The sequence below is a fragment of the Armigeres subalbatus genome, chromosome 2, assembly GCF_024139115.2.
Source record: "Armigeres subalbatus isolate Guangzhou_Male chromosome 2, GZ_Asu_2, whole genome shotgun sequence".
In the NCBI taxonomy this organism is placed as follows: Eukaryota; Metazoa; Arthropoda; class Insecta; order Diptera; family Culicidae; genus Armigeres; species Armigeres subalbatus.
Window position 1 is genome coordinate 446,196,873 of NC_085140.1, and position 14,035 is coordinate 446,210,907.

The window sequence follows — 14,035 nt, forward strand, 5'->3', positions numbered from 1 at the left end:
CGACTGTTTAGTAGGACAACTATTGTAGAAAGCATTTAAAATCTTATCATTTACCTTTTTGGGAAAAACATTCCAGTTCTTGAACTAAATCAATCTTTCCACCTTTTGTAAATGGGTCTGAATTTAAATGTTGCTTATATTGTTCCCAGTTCGTTTTCTAGCGTTTCTAAATGAAGTTGATGATCGTTTTTCCCGTTTTTTTAATAAATAAAAATTTATTACTTGTCGCTCGCTTACAATACCTTTCGATTCTATTTTTCATTACTTTCGATATTCCCTTCTACTTTGAGCTTAGTTCGTGTGAGAACACCGATAAAAGCCTATGAAAAATTCAAACGGAGTTGAAATCTTCCAAACAGAAAAAGTCTGAAGATAATCATGGATTACCGGGGAAAACCTGTAGAATTAAATCTTGAATCAAATTACATAAGTATGTTTAAGTTGACTATAAGTTGCCTAAATTTTGTCTAACCGTTTAGAACAGAAAATTATTTTCAATTTTTTTTAATGGAATGTCGTCATTTGTCATAAGACTATGTATCCTTGAGTCAAGCGTCTTCTAGTACTCATTGCCGAAAAAAGCAATAGCCCAGAAACATCGACTCTTTAGACGAAAATAACCTAGTTCTGGATCTAGATTGACCTTGCCATGTGAATTACATTCAATAACAGTAATGATCGCCACCGCATAAAACGGAACGAAAAAGTGAAAAGAAAGTGGGATCCACATCGCATCCCAACTGGAGGTTTGAAAGAATTCAATATGCAGAAGTATACAGGCTAAGTAATTAACCCACAGACGGTAAACATTGTTTTTTTTTTATGAAGACGCGCTGATACATCCATCATCCATCAATCGAACATTAAACTCTCTGCAAACAATAGAATGCAATGCGATTTTACAAGATCTGCAGACGAACCTCATCGCATTCGACCGGCAAAGAGCAGCTAATCAAGCAACCAATTGTGTCTAGTCCTCGCCTGAAGCACGTTGTGGTCCCGTCAGCTGAGTTGGGCTGGCTGGCGTGAAACAACTCAAACCATGCTCTCGTTACGCGCCGCCGGCCGCCTGTTTGCATGCGCGCGCGCTATCTCTTGTGTGCTCCCTGTCGGTAAGCCAGCAAGAAGGGATCGTTGAATCTTCGCTGGTATCAGATTTATCAATGGTCAGTGCTGCGCGGTACGAAACAAGTGCTTTTTTTCCTAAGTTTTAGTTTCAACTTGAACAGCAAAAGGAAAGGAAGAAACCTTCAAGCGATAGGTTCTTTTTCGGTCGCAACGATGGTCAAGCAAATAACGGCGTCTTGGAACGTGTCAATATGCGTATTTCCGGATGTCGCGCACCGCGGTCCGAGCGAATCTAGGCTCAGCGTGCCATCTTCGGCTGTGTTGAGTGCGGGGTGCATCCAACCAGTGCATCGTACAACGTGTCATTACTAGTAAAAGAGGTTCGAATCGCGCACTCGTCTAGTAAATATAGATGTTGTAATAGGTGCAGTGAACGTAAGCGTGATCGGTCGTCGTCGTCGTCGACATCGGTTCATACTCCAGCTGAGCGTGTTTACTCACACAAACTCTCACGCGTCAGACCGGGCGTGCGACTCGAGTTAAGTCGCGATTTTCTTCTATTATTTTTTTTCTTGCTTTCCGCTTAGTTTTCATTTGGAGCTCCACTTATTAGTTGGTTTCAAGTTCAATCGACTAGAAGCGCGGCTCGGTGTCTTCCGAACTAAAACTCATAGTTATCAGTGTGATTACGGTGACATAAAATTTCGTGGTGTGCCTGGAGGAGTGACCGCGCGAATAAGAACGTGTTCATAAGTTCACCATCCTTACTCTCTGTCTGCTATCGTATTTCTGGCTCATCATATTCTCTCGCATCTGTACATTCCGGCTTGAATCTTCGCTGTTCTTGTGCCGTTTTTGATTGTGTGCCCAAGTTTGTTTTTGTTTACAAATGTTTTATTCGAGTGGAGTAATTCGACACGTTACGCTTACATAACTATTAAAAGGTGAGTAGGAACGAAATCATTGCGCCGTGATAAATTATGAATGAGTGGAAAAATAACTATGTAGTTTAACGTTTTACCTTTCTCACACTCTAATTATACATGAAGGCTATAAGTTCGCTTCAAAACAAAATTTTTAAAGAAGACCCACCCAAGCAACCAAAAGTACGGATAAGATGGGATGTTTCGGCTTAATCAGCTTGCATTTTAAGTAATTTTTTGTATGGCTGGAGCGCAAAAGTGAACTTTGAAGTTCTGTTAAGGTGTTAGGAACTCGATGTGAACCAAGAGTGAACTTATTGGTTCGGTTAGAAACAAATTTAGGTAAAATGTGAACTTTTGGTTGCTTGGGCATAGTGTTATAAAATTGACTAAGCTCGACGAACTGAGGTGAAGTCTGTGTGTGGGTGTGTATATGAGTGTGTATGTGTATGTTGTATGAGCGCAAAATTCAAGCACCATTTTCAAGCACTTATCCCTTATCCCGACGGAAAATCCTATCCTACTGATTCCTGTGTGTGTGTTTTGTGTTTGTCATCCTCTATCCCTCACCCAACTGGGGGTGTTGATCAAGTAGTACTACGAATAATTTGATCAGATCTCATGCTCCGTAATGGTGCCCTTTTTGTTACGAAGACTAGTACTACAAAAAGGATTCACTTCTGAAGCAAAAAAGATTTCTTCAGAAAATGTTGGGAACGGGATGTACTAGTTGATCATAACAGGTACAGCAAAACTTCACAAGGACGCCCTTATTCGTACTAACTACTAAGGGAGTAGAAGGCCGAGAAGAGCCACCGTTGCTTACTGAAGCGTGAACCGGATACCTGGGACTCCCACAATATCCGCGGCAATAGCAGCAAACGATGCCCTGTACGTATTTAATGGTAATTTTTATGAATACATAAATTTATAAAGTGATGAAGGTAGGAAAGATAAAGAGCTAAAACGTGCTACAATTTAGATGGTCCACTATCAATAAAGTCAAATTGAATTAGTTATGAATATAATGGGAAGTTTTCTAAAAAAAAAATAAACGCATAAAATCGTTTAAAAATAATAGAAATATAATGAATACAGTCAGATCTGCAAGAATTTAATTAAAGGTTCATTCATTCATGCAAATATTACGATAAAGAAGTAACATAGGGAATACAACCAATACAAACACTTAATAAAATTGAAGAATACAATGTTCACTATTAATGTAATAAGAGTGTCAGAGAATATATCAAGCTACAGAATTTAGAGTAAAAGTTTATTGTATGAAATTTATAGAACATTCTATTTATTTTAATAAAGAATAGATTGAATGACAAAAAAATAAATTATAAGAGGCCATTTGAACATTTTTTTCCGACCTACAGATTGTCGGTGAGAGCGATGATCCATTATCATGACGGGAATAAATACTGCTAGTATTGATAAAACTAACAAGAGATATTTTATTAAGAAAGATAATTATGACTGTCCTACAACAGGCTAATGAAGAGACATGAAAACAATACATAGTTCATTCAACTGAAAGATAATAAGGCTACAAGGATAGATCTCACCAAATTTTCCAAGAGATTTCCGGTCTTTCCACTATTCACCACAGAGGTTTTCTGGATCGAGGAAAATAATCCTAGTGTGGGTACACATAGCTTGAAATGGATTTTTTTTTTGGCGGATCAGCACTGTCTCAACAACTATCACACATGAAACAGAAGAATAAACCAAGCAACTTCGATATTCTTCCAAACATACACAACACATACATCGACGGCATCAGGAATCATTCAATTTGATTTCGGAAACACTTTTTTTTTTTTAATTTTTCACTTTGCAGTTTTTTAAATCCATTTATAAATGCATTTTCCTTGAGCCCGAATAATGTACACGATCATGTGGTAGCGTTCATGATAGTAACAGCATAACCTCGATGAACCAAGGATTCCGGGAACTAAAATGCCCCCAAAATTGTCACTTTTTCTTAAACGACATAAAAAGTTTAAACTGAGGGGCTCCCTGATTGTCACTTCGCCACCACAATCTTCGGAACCACAACCGGCCGAATCATATTATTTCGCCGATGATTTGCAATCGCGCGATTTTGACACGAGATTTTTTTTCACTTCTCCTATCCTACTGATTCCTATTGAAATTATACAAATATTGTAGACACACTTTTTTAACTTAGCATTATCTGATTTATAAGTTGTAAGCGACGGGGAATTCGGTCCCATTGTTTGGTATTGAAAATTGGCCCGATCGGACATTGCATTTCGGAATTAGTAAAAAAATCAAAAAAAAAATAAAAAATAAAAAATATTCCACAAAATATCCCGCAGAACAATATTCAAATAAAATTTTACCGTTGGAATTGCTTTGAGCATTATTCCGTGAACGGTGTTTGGCATTGAAGTCACCAATTATAAAAAAATTGGATTTGTTAGAGTTTTGTTGCGAGTTAGAATTTGAAGATCACCTCTCAACAAATTCCTTCGGTGCCCATTGCACCCAAGGATGTTATCGATCATTTAGTAATTCGCGTTCGATCATTTAGTAGTTTGTCAATAACTCATTCCAGAAGCTGAATTTCAAAATGTGTTGTATGGTGGACTTCTAGTGCGAAGGTTTTTCTGCAACTCTACCTTATGGTTCGTTGTTTAATTCCACTAGTAACGGAGTTATAGCGCTAGTTGCGGTAACTTAAACTAAATGATTGGAATTTTGTTATCATTTAGTCTAAGCAAACTACTAAATAATCGAACGCGAATTACTAAATGATCGATAACATCCTTGAGAAGGCAAGTAGGCAGAAATAAAAGATAATTGTCCAAAATTGTGTTCAACAGAAACTCCCAAGGTTTCAAAAACTTTGGTTTCAGTTGAAGTGAATAATTTTTGTTTGATACGTCTGTCAATGACAATGGCGACCCCACCACAGGCGCTGTCAAGACGATCATTTCTGTAGACAAAATAATTTGGATCTCTTTTGATGGAGAGTTCAGGTTTTAAATATGTTTCAGTTATAATGGCAACTAGCATTAGCATTAGTATTGAGCAATTCGCACAAATTCGTAGGTGATACAAGTCTGGACAATTGAGAGTAGAATCACTTTCATCCGTTACCACAGATATTGATTTGGGTCGAATAGGGGTCAGCTGTAATTACACAAAGAACCAATAGATGATGTTTAAGACTAACAAAATCTTCAATGTGTAAAAACTGGTGACCAAAAATTAAGCAATACCAGCGCCGGCCGTGTCCGAATGCAGATCAATTAAGGAATAGGTAGGAAAATGTTGACGTGATTACTCGCTTGAATGGAAGCCAACGAATCATCTGCACTTCCACGAATAATCACTGGGATTTTGGATGAATGGGAAAGACAGTGTGGCAGGGTTCGTTTTGGTAAACGGAATGCCTGGTGTGACGTGTATTTTGATTGTAACAAAACATAAACGCGATGTAAAGCGTAATCATTAATTTGTTTACAAACCTCATAAAACCGAACAAAATTTCTCGAATCTCGTGATCGATCTTTTAATTTTGTATTAATCACAGTAGAAATTTATGTTTGACTTGACGTTCTTACCGAATACGCTATTACCGAATACGCCAAGCGAGAACACATCGTCTGTCTTAATTTTTGTGTCTTTTGAGTTGAATGGTTTACCGAACAAAGATTCAGTGTAATCATGTTTCTTGTGCTCGAATAATTTTGTATAAAATTCCTTCATTTTCCTTATTGTTCATCCTACGCGAGAATACAATCAATTGCTCAGAACAATCAATTGCTCAAGGTGAGCAATTCTTCACTTTTATTTCAGCTAATAATACCTACGATACACATTTGCATCGCGTTATTATTTGGTTTTTTTTTTTTCAACTTGAGGTCAAAAGGTGAATTGGAATATAAAGAAGAAAAAATAAAGTAAAAAATAGAATAGATTTAAAAAAATGAAATGGAAAGGTAATTTCCTGTGTTTGAAAGAGATATCGTATCTTCAAGGTGGCCATCCACAGAGTTGCATTGTGTTTTATTTTTCGAAGGACGCTCGCATTGAAAACATTGGTATATTGTATTATTTTTGTTTGCCTGATATCGGAGAATAATTAATTAGTTATTGCTGACATTTGAACATAGAATTGCTATTTTATTTACATGGGTGCATTTTCAATTTATATGAAAAGTAAGTGACCAACATGAGCTGTGTATTCAAAATGGAAATCAAATAAATTTCAGTTTCTACTCGTACCCCGAACAACCTAGACGTAACTAGTTCAGAAAAATTGCTATGTGCGACCTGGTTTTTGGATGACTAATCGTGGTGCTAGTGAGCCTGTGCTTATTGAGTAGGGTTTTTTAAGGCCACATCTTGCCACTCCCTAGTTATTGGTACAACAGTAAGTGTTTTAGGAAGGAATAAAATGGATAATAACATTTATATAAGATACAAAGTAGGAAAGGGGAGGAACAGATTTTATTAATCATAAAACATTACCAATCGCAATAATTACTACGAATGAGCTCTTGAAGAATACAATCTGAATAATGAATATAATCAATATTATATATAAATATAGGGTACGTATACATTGTATATAAGGTACCCAAGTGAAAATACGGGGTAAGTGGGTACTATGGCTGCCGATGAAACGGTGAACGTTTTTAATGTTAACAATGTTCTAGAAAGATGAAGCAGAATTATCAACGTATTCGCCTGACACAAAAACAATGAAACCCAAACCCAAAACCAATTGCGGCACCATACTAATGGTATTGTTTAATCATGACTTTAGACTACCGGCAAAATTTACCACTTTTATTTTAATTTAATGGATTTCCAACAAAATAGTCGTTTCTAAATTCATCAAAGATGTGGAAAGTGAATATTTTGAGCAATTAAATAATTATGTGACATCAAAAACTATTTAAAAGTTTTGATTAAAGCCAAAATCTGCAATTTTCAATTTCCCTTGATTTTTAACATACATGGGGCAAGTGGGACATGTTTGAACAACATTTCGTTAGAGCCATTTTACCTGTTTTTAGATTGTTGTCTAGTGAAGAATAACTTCGACACTCATATATCATATGGATCTGAATCAAATGCAGTTGATATCGTTGGTTTAGTTGTTAAGAAGTAATGGACAGTTGATTTACCAAATGTGTATTTTACTTTCTGAAAATTAACTCCCTCATGGAAAAGAGCAAAGGTTATAACTATGCAATTTTTTCCGTTTACAGTGCAAACAATCTATTTATCCTACAATAGACCAACTAGTTTTGTCTTGTGTTTTATGATTTTTAAACTTCGCATCAGATTAACAGATTTTCAGATAAATAAAGTGCTTAAGACATAAATTGGCCATTTCGTTCTATTACAAATTTACAACACCGCCTGAATAAAAACGTTCCTTTTGAAGTTCTAATTTATGTAATAATTTATGTTAAACAGAGAAACATTCATTCGAAAAGTGAACAAAGATTTGCTTATCTCTTCCATCTAGCACATTTGGTTAGAAAGTAAGCTAATGTAAAACCAGACAACAGACAATTAAACAGTAAACTGGCTGTTGTCTTGTTTTTATATCTGCTAACATTGTAATCCCTTTTTTTGGCCAAAAACAAAAGTCTGACAAGCAATAAAACTCCATCCATGATCTGAAGCATATAATGATGTATCCGTGGTTAATGTCCTGAAATACCCTGTTTTCTAAGTATGCGTTAGCGATTTTGCTGAACTAGCGTTTTTTAGGTCCCACTTGCCCCGGGGTACCTTATATAAATATCTTCTCAACTCCTGGCCTGGAATTGATTTTGAAACCATCAACCCGTAAATTACAACGAAATACAGCATTTTTTAGATTTCGGATACTATGAGAAATGAAATTCCGGCTTCCCGCCGCTGTACCCTACGATATTACTTTTTTGTCACATTACAATGTTTCACTCACCTTTATCAATGAAGGTACTTACCACTCACTAACAACGACTTACAGTCCATGTCCCCATGGAATCATAATTTGAAACTGGGCAAAATGAGGTCCAATAATACATCCGGACATCGGTTCGGTTCGATGATAGCATTCTTTTGTCACCGAAAGTGGCGTAGCCTCCAAAACCACCGCTTCCTGGATTCTGGATTCGTCCTAATTGTCACCGCTGTAGTCTTCATACTGCCTCCGAAACTGATGCTGCCATCAATGTGCTTCCTTCGAAATTTCTATTTCGTCGTCAAACGGCGAATGGAGTCCCTTTAACACCGTAGTCTTCGATGGCCATTCAAACTCTAGGTTAAAGGCATTAAGCTGGATTCAAAATTTTCTTCAAAACTCGAGATAATTGACGCGTTTAGAAATTTTTGCGTCCGACTTCTTTCGCGACCTACTTCGATCAGAAAGAACCTAATTAGGGAACATCCGTTTATTACGTAACGCAAAAATTGGCCCCCTATGTCACACTTTTTGTATGAATCATTTAAACACTTTGTACGGATTGTCACACTTCGGGCAACCTCCCCTCCCCCTCGAAGCGCTACGTAATTTATGGATGCTCCCTTAGAAATACAAAGTAGGAAATAGACGAGTCTGAAATTGAACCCTTGACCTCGAGTTTAAGGCACTTTCAAACCGAGGGAAAATTTGGTCGGATAAGGGCTAGATTTAAGGTCCTCTAGTTCTCCACTAGTTTACACATCAGGAGCAATGTCTACAAATTTTGCTCTCATGTGTGTGGATGGGATCTATGTGATTCCGTTATGAAAAATTTGAAATTCGACCCGATTCAAATTTCAATCCGGCCGAAATCTCCGATAATCCAAGCTGTAAACCACACTTTAAACAGGCCAAGATTTTGTTTTACTTTCCGCGACGAAATTGCATGAGTCCCGCTTTTTTGCGAGGAACAAAATCAATGGACAAGATTACCGAAGTTTGCGGCTACTTTTAGCGTCATTTAAATCAAATTCCATCAAAACGAAATGATTAGATTTGTCATTTAATGCGCCAATCATATTCATGGAAATTATTAAAATTACATTATATTGATGTTCTTTCCTCGTTTAGATTATTGTTATTCTCATTTGCAGATTTATATTCATGAAAAAGGAAAGGGATGCGGCACACGAAATCAATGATCCTGCCCTATTGCTATTGCTCTTTTCGTATTTGTCTTTTGACATTTTCTCTTAAAACCATTTTTTCTCAGCCTTCCAATAATCAAAACCGGCCTTTGGCAGGGTATTTTGACTATTGTTTGTTATTTTCAATTGTTCAGTATTGAAAAAGTTTTTGATATTGGTCAATAATAAAATCCTTAATGCATGTCTAAAAGTAGATTAAAATAAAATTTCAAAATTCCCCATTTATTTTTTAAATATTGAAAGATGCGTAATTTTCTGTTCCTTGGTGTTTTTTGTCCGCGACCCCTTTGAAGAGTAAAATATTTGTAGTTAAGTATTAAGGCACAAACGCCACAACTAAATTAATACAATAAAAGGCTATGGCGATGAACAGTGGCGTAGCCAAAAATTGGACTGGGGGGGTTTTTCTGAATATATTTTTTTTAATTTGAGAGGGTTCGAAAAAAAATTTCTTTTAAAAATTTTGTCTCTGGGCGGGAGAGGAGTTATGTCCAAACACCCTCCCCCCCGTGGCAACGCCACTGGTGATGAATGATTCACTCTAAAATATTCCTAATTTCTTGTACGGAAAATAAAAATTAGGCCCATAAATTTTGAAATTTCCACAGCTCTTGAATTTTATTACAAGGTTTTTTGATATGTCCCGTTTTGCAAGTGCGTTTGTCCCGTTTTTTCACCGAAATGATCTGGTCAATCAAAGCGACAAACTGCCAACAATAGCAACAGTCGAATCGCGTTGGTTTGAAGGAACCTTCATTATGATTCGTAATGACTCATAACACTGAGATGAGTTTAAAAAACCCTGATTAATCCACCTAGCGGTAATGGTGCCTTTCTCGTGCATTATAAAAATAGTATTTTGGCCATTACTCTTGAGCCCATAGTCCGATCTGCCCAATTTTCAATAGGAAGCAATGGTAGAGTATCTTGCGTCGAATGCAATTTGTTGCGAGTAAATCGGTTAAGGATATGTGCCTGAAAAATGGGTGACATTTTTTTACTCAATTTTTCTATAAAAAAGTGGTATTTTGGTCATAGCTTCCGAGCCCATAGTCCGATCTGACCAATTTTCAATAGGAAACAATGGCAGAGTGTCCTGCGTCGAATGCAACTTGTTGCGAGTAAATCGGTTAAGGATAAGTAGCTAAAAAATGAGTGACATTTTTTTGGGTGGGTGCGCACAGACGCACACACATACACACAAACACACACACACACACACACACACACACACACACACAGACATCACCTCAATTCGTCGAGCTGAGTCGATCGGTATATAACACTATGGGTCTCCGGGCCTCCTATAAAAAGTTCATTTTTGGAGCGAACATATAGCCTTTACGTATACTTTGTATACGAGAAAGGCAAAAAACAAGAAAAATTTCGAAGATGTTAAAACGGGATAACACTCTAAGTTACACCCGAATCTACACGGATTTATACGGATTTTTTTTACACGGCCGTGTAAATCTAATCTTTAGAATCGTGTTTACGTTTCTCGTACACCAAGGTGTAATGAAAAGGCTATATGTTCACCCAAAAAACGAAGTGCTGATAAGAGGCCCAGAGGGCCGACTTCCATATACCGAACATCTTCTTCTCCTTCTTCTTCGTTGGCATTACATCCCCCACTGGGACATTGCCGCCTCGCAGCTTAGTGTTCATTAAGCACTTCCACAGTTATTAACTGCGAGGTTTCTAAGCCAAGTTACCATTTCTGCATTCGTATATCATGAGGCTAACACGATGATACCTTTTATGCCCAGGGAAGTCGAGACAATTTCCAATCCGAAAATTGTCTAGACCGGCACCGGGAATCGAACCCAGCCACCCTCAGCATGGTCTTGCTTTGTAGCCGCGCATCTTACCGCACGGCTAAGGAGGGCCCCTACCGAACATCTTAGCTCGACGAATTGAGGTGATGTCTGGCGATAAAGTTTTTAAATATACGTCATTGGATGGAGATCTACTCACAACTAGCGTGGGAAACCTGACCACTATGATACAACTATTATTCAACATATTCTCGGTCAACCATAGAGATAAGACTTTTTCTGAAAATGTAGGAATTGTTCTTCAGGAAACTAAAGAACTGCTCCTAAAACACCCCTGAAATTCTTACCAGAATTTCTTTCGAATTTCAGTCGGCAATTATTTCATAACTTTATGTAAAATTTGTTTGGAAATTTCAAAATATTTACCTCTGAAAATTACTTATGAACTTCATTTTATTCAATCCCTCAAGGAATCCCTCTGTAAATTTCTCCAGGAAATCCATCGAAAAATCCTTTAAGAATTTATCCAAAAAATTCATTTGTGATCTCCTCCTCCCGAACATACTATAGGAAATTCTCCAGGAAATGCTTTGGGAACTTCCTTCAAAAATTCTTTCCTAAAAAGAAACTTCCCGGAGCAGTTCTTGAAGGAATTCTATGCAGAATAGCTTGAGAAATTTCTGTAGAGATTCCAAAACAAATTTCCGAGGAATTCATGAAGAATTTTTCTTGGGAACTTGTAAAAAGATCTTTTGAGAAATTCTTGAAGTAATTTCCAGGGAAATTCGTGACGGAATGTTTGAGAAAATTCATGGAGGAATTTCTGAAAGAAAATTGGGGAGAGTTTCTAGAAGAATTTCCGTGGTTATTGTTTTAAGATATTGCTGCTAATTCTTGGAAAAAAAATTGCATGGAAGGACCCTTGGGAGAAACTGCTGTTCCAGGAAAAACTTCTTCTGGAATTCCAGTAATACGTCTTAGAGGAATCTTGAAAGGAACTCCTGATCTAGTGGAATCCAAGGATGATTTTTTAAGGAACTCTTGGAATAGACCATAATTATTATATAAAATAAATAACTGAAAAACATAACAAAATAAATAAAATTAAAATAACTTTCCGGTCAAAAAAAAAAAATGTCCTCATTTTAGTAACGCTAACATGACAATTGGATAGATTGGAACTAAACTTACTGTAAACTGAATTAAACAATTGAAAATCAATTTTAAGAAACACTATTCCATGATGGATTCAATTTACTCCTCGGAGAAATATTCTTTGGTCTATTAAATGCTTGGGGGCGGGATCTAGAACAGGAACGAACTTCCTTGATAGATAAAATAATTCATAAACATAATAATCGTTCAATTAAATGGATAGCTATTCTAGAAAATCATCTATGCATCCATACCCACACAATTTCAATCATTGCTGATAATATTTTTTGAGAATCTAATCAGCTGTTTCAGATGTTCCTTCAGTTGTTTATAATAATAGAATAATGTGTGCTTCGTAAGACTGACAAACATTTATGAAACGCTGCTTTTTGAAGTTCTACAACTAAATTCGCTATCAGCTCACGATGGTGTTTAAATCAGATGTAAAATTAAATGACGTAGCATATGAAGGACCCTACGCATGTGCCATGATCAAAATATTTTAAAATTTTAACTAAAATCGTGCAGAAAACAAAACGAAAAAAAAAAATTTTTTTTTTGTTTGAGTACTATCGAGGTATGCTTGTATCTCGTGTTTGACTCGATTTAGGATGGATTTGACTTGATAATCGGAGCGCGAATCAAACTTGCCATTTTCCGATTGGTCAATTCTGTGTCTTTGGCTAACTATCGGAAAAGCGGTTGTTCGGCTATGACTCTGAAATGTCTAAATGTCTTACTTTAAAACGGTGTCAGGCCATTAGGCCGAAGGTCATTAGGCCGAATGGTGAATTAGAAGTAAGAAGCAAAATGTGAGAAATGAGAAGTTTTTCCTTCTTTCTTTTTTATGTTTCCTTCTTGCTTCTATCTTCTTCATTCTTGCTTTTTCCTTCTTTCATCTTCCTTAGTTCTTCTCCATTCTTTGTTCTTTGTTGTTTCTTCTTCGCTCTACTTTCTTTTTTCTTTTTGCCTTTCTCGTATACAAAGTATACGTAAAGGCTATAGAATCACTCCAAAACCCAACTTTTGATAGAAGGCTCGGAGACCCATAGTGTTATATACCAATCGACTCAGTTCGACGAATTGAGGTGATGTCTGTATGTGTGTATGTATGTGTGTGTGTGTGTGTGTGTACAAAAATGTGAGACACACTTTTTGGTACTTAGCATTATTAGATTTGCTCGCAACAAGTTGCAGTCGACGCGGATTGCGGTCTAGTTGTTTCCTATTGAAAATTGGTCCGATCGGTCATTGCGTTCAAAAGTTATTGAAAAAACATTGATTTTCTGCAAAAACGAAAAAAAAATGTTTTTTTCAAAGGTTGCAGCAATGCATTCAAATGACCGCAAATACATATGAATTGATGGAAAAAGTAAAATCTATCCCCCTGAAGTGCTATTTCAACCTCTCTTATGTGTTTTTCTTATTATTTTAATGCGCGAGAAAGGCACCACCAACGCTAGGTGGATTGATCTGGGTTTTTCTTCCTTTTTATTACTTTTTTCTTCTTCTTTCCTTCTTCCTCCTTCCTCCTTTCTTCTTCTTTCTTCTTTCTTCCTTCTTCCTTTTTCCTCCTTCTTCCTACCTCACTTCTCATTCGGCCTAATGGCCATTCTGCCTAATATTTGCAACACCCTTGAAAATACTATTTAATCTGTGTTTACGCATATTTAGCGCACAGATTGGTGTTTTTTTGCCTTTCGCGTATACTAAGTATACGTTAAGGCTATAGGATCACTACAAAACCGAACTTTTGATAGAAGGCTCGGAGACCCATAGTGTTATATACCAATCGACTCAGCTCGACGAATTGAGGTGATGTCTGTATGTGTGTATGTATGTATGTATGTATGTGTGTGTACAAAAAAAATGTGAGACGCACTTTTTTGTACTTAGCCTTATCCGATTGGCTTGCAACAGGTTGCATTGGACGCGGAATCCTTCCTTATTTTTCGC

The 14,035-nt window shown here is 36.7% G+C and overlaps 1 protein-coding gene across 3 annotated transcripts in view; it reads left to right on the top strand.

Moving 5' to 3' along the window:
• LOC134218147 (ankyrin repeat domain-containing protein 29) overlaps window positions 1-14,035 on the top strand; it is a 655,185-nt gene that overhangs the window by 10,864 nt on the left and 630,286 nt on the right. The window contains exons 1-2 of one of the 3 annotated variants that reach the window (XM_062697026.1): window positions 1,095-1,166; window positions 1,656-2,012. The exons of 1 other annotated variant lie outside the window; for it this stretch is intronic. The gene's annotated coding sequence lies outside the window, so the exon portion shown is untranslated. Of the gene's footprint in view, window positions 1-1,094; window positions 1,167-1,207; window positions 2,013-14,035 lie in introns of those variants that run through there. One more of the 3 variants, XM_062697025.1, reaches the window with a different exon arrangement.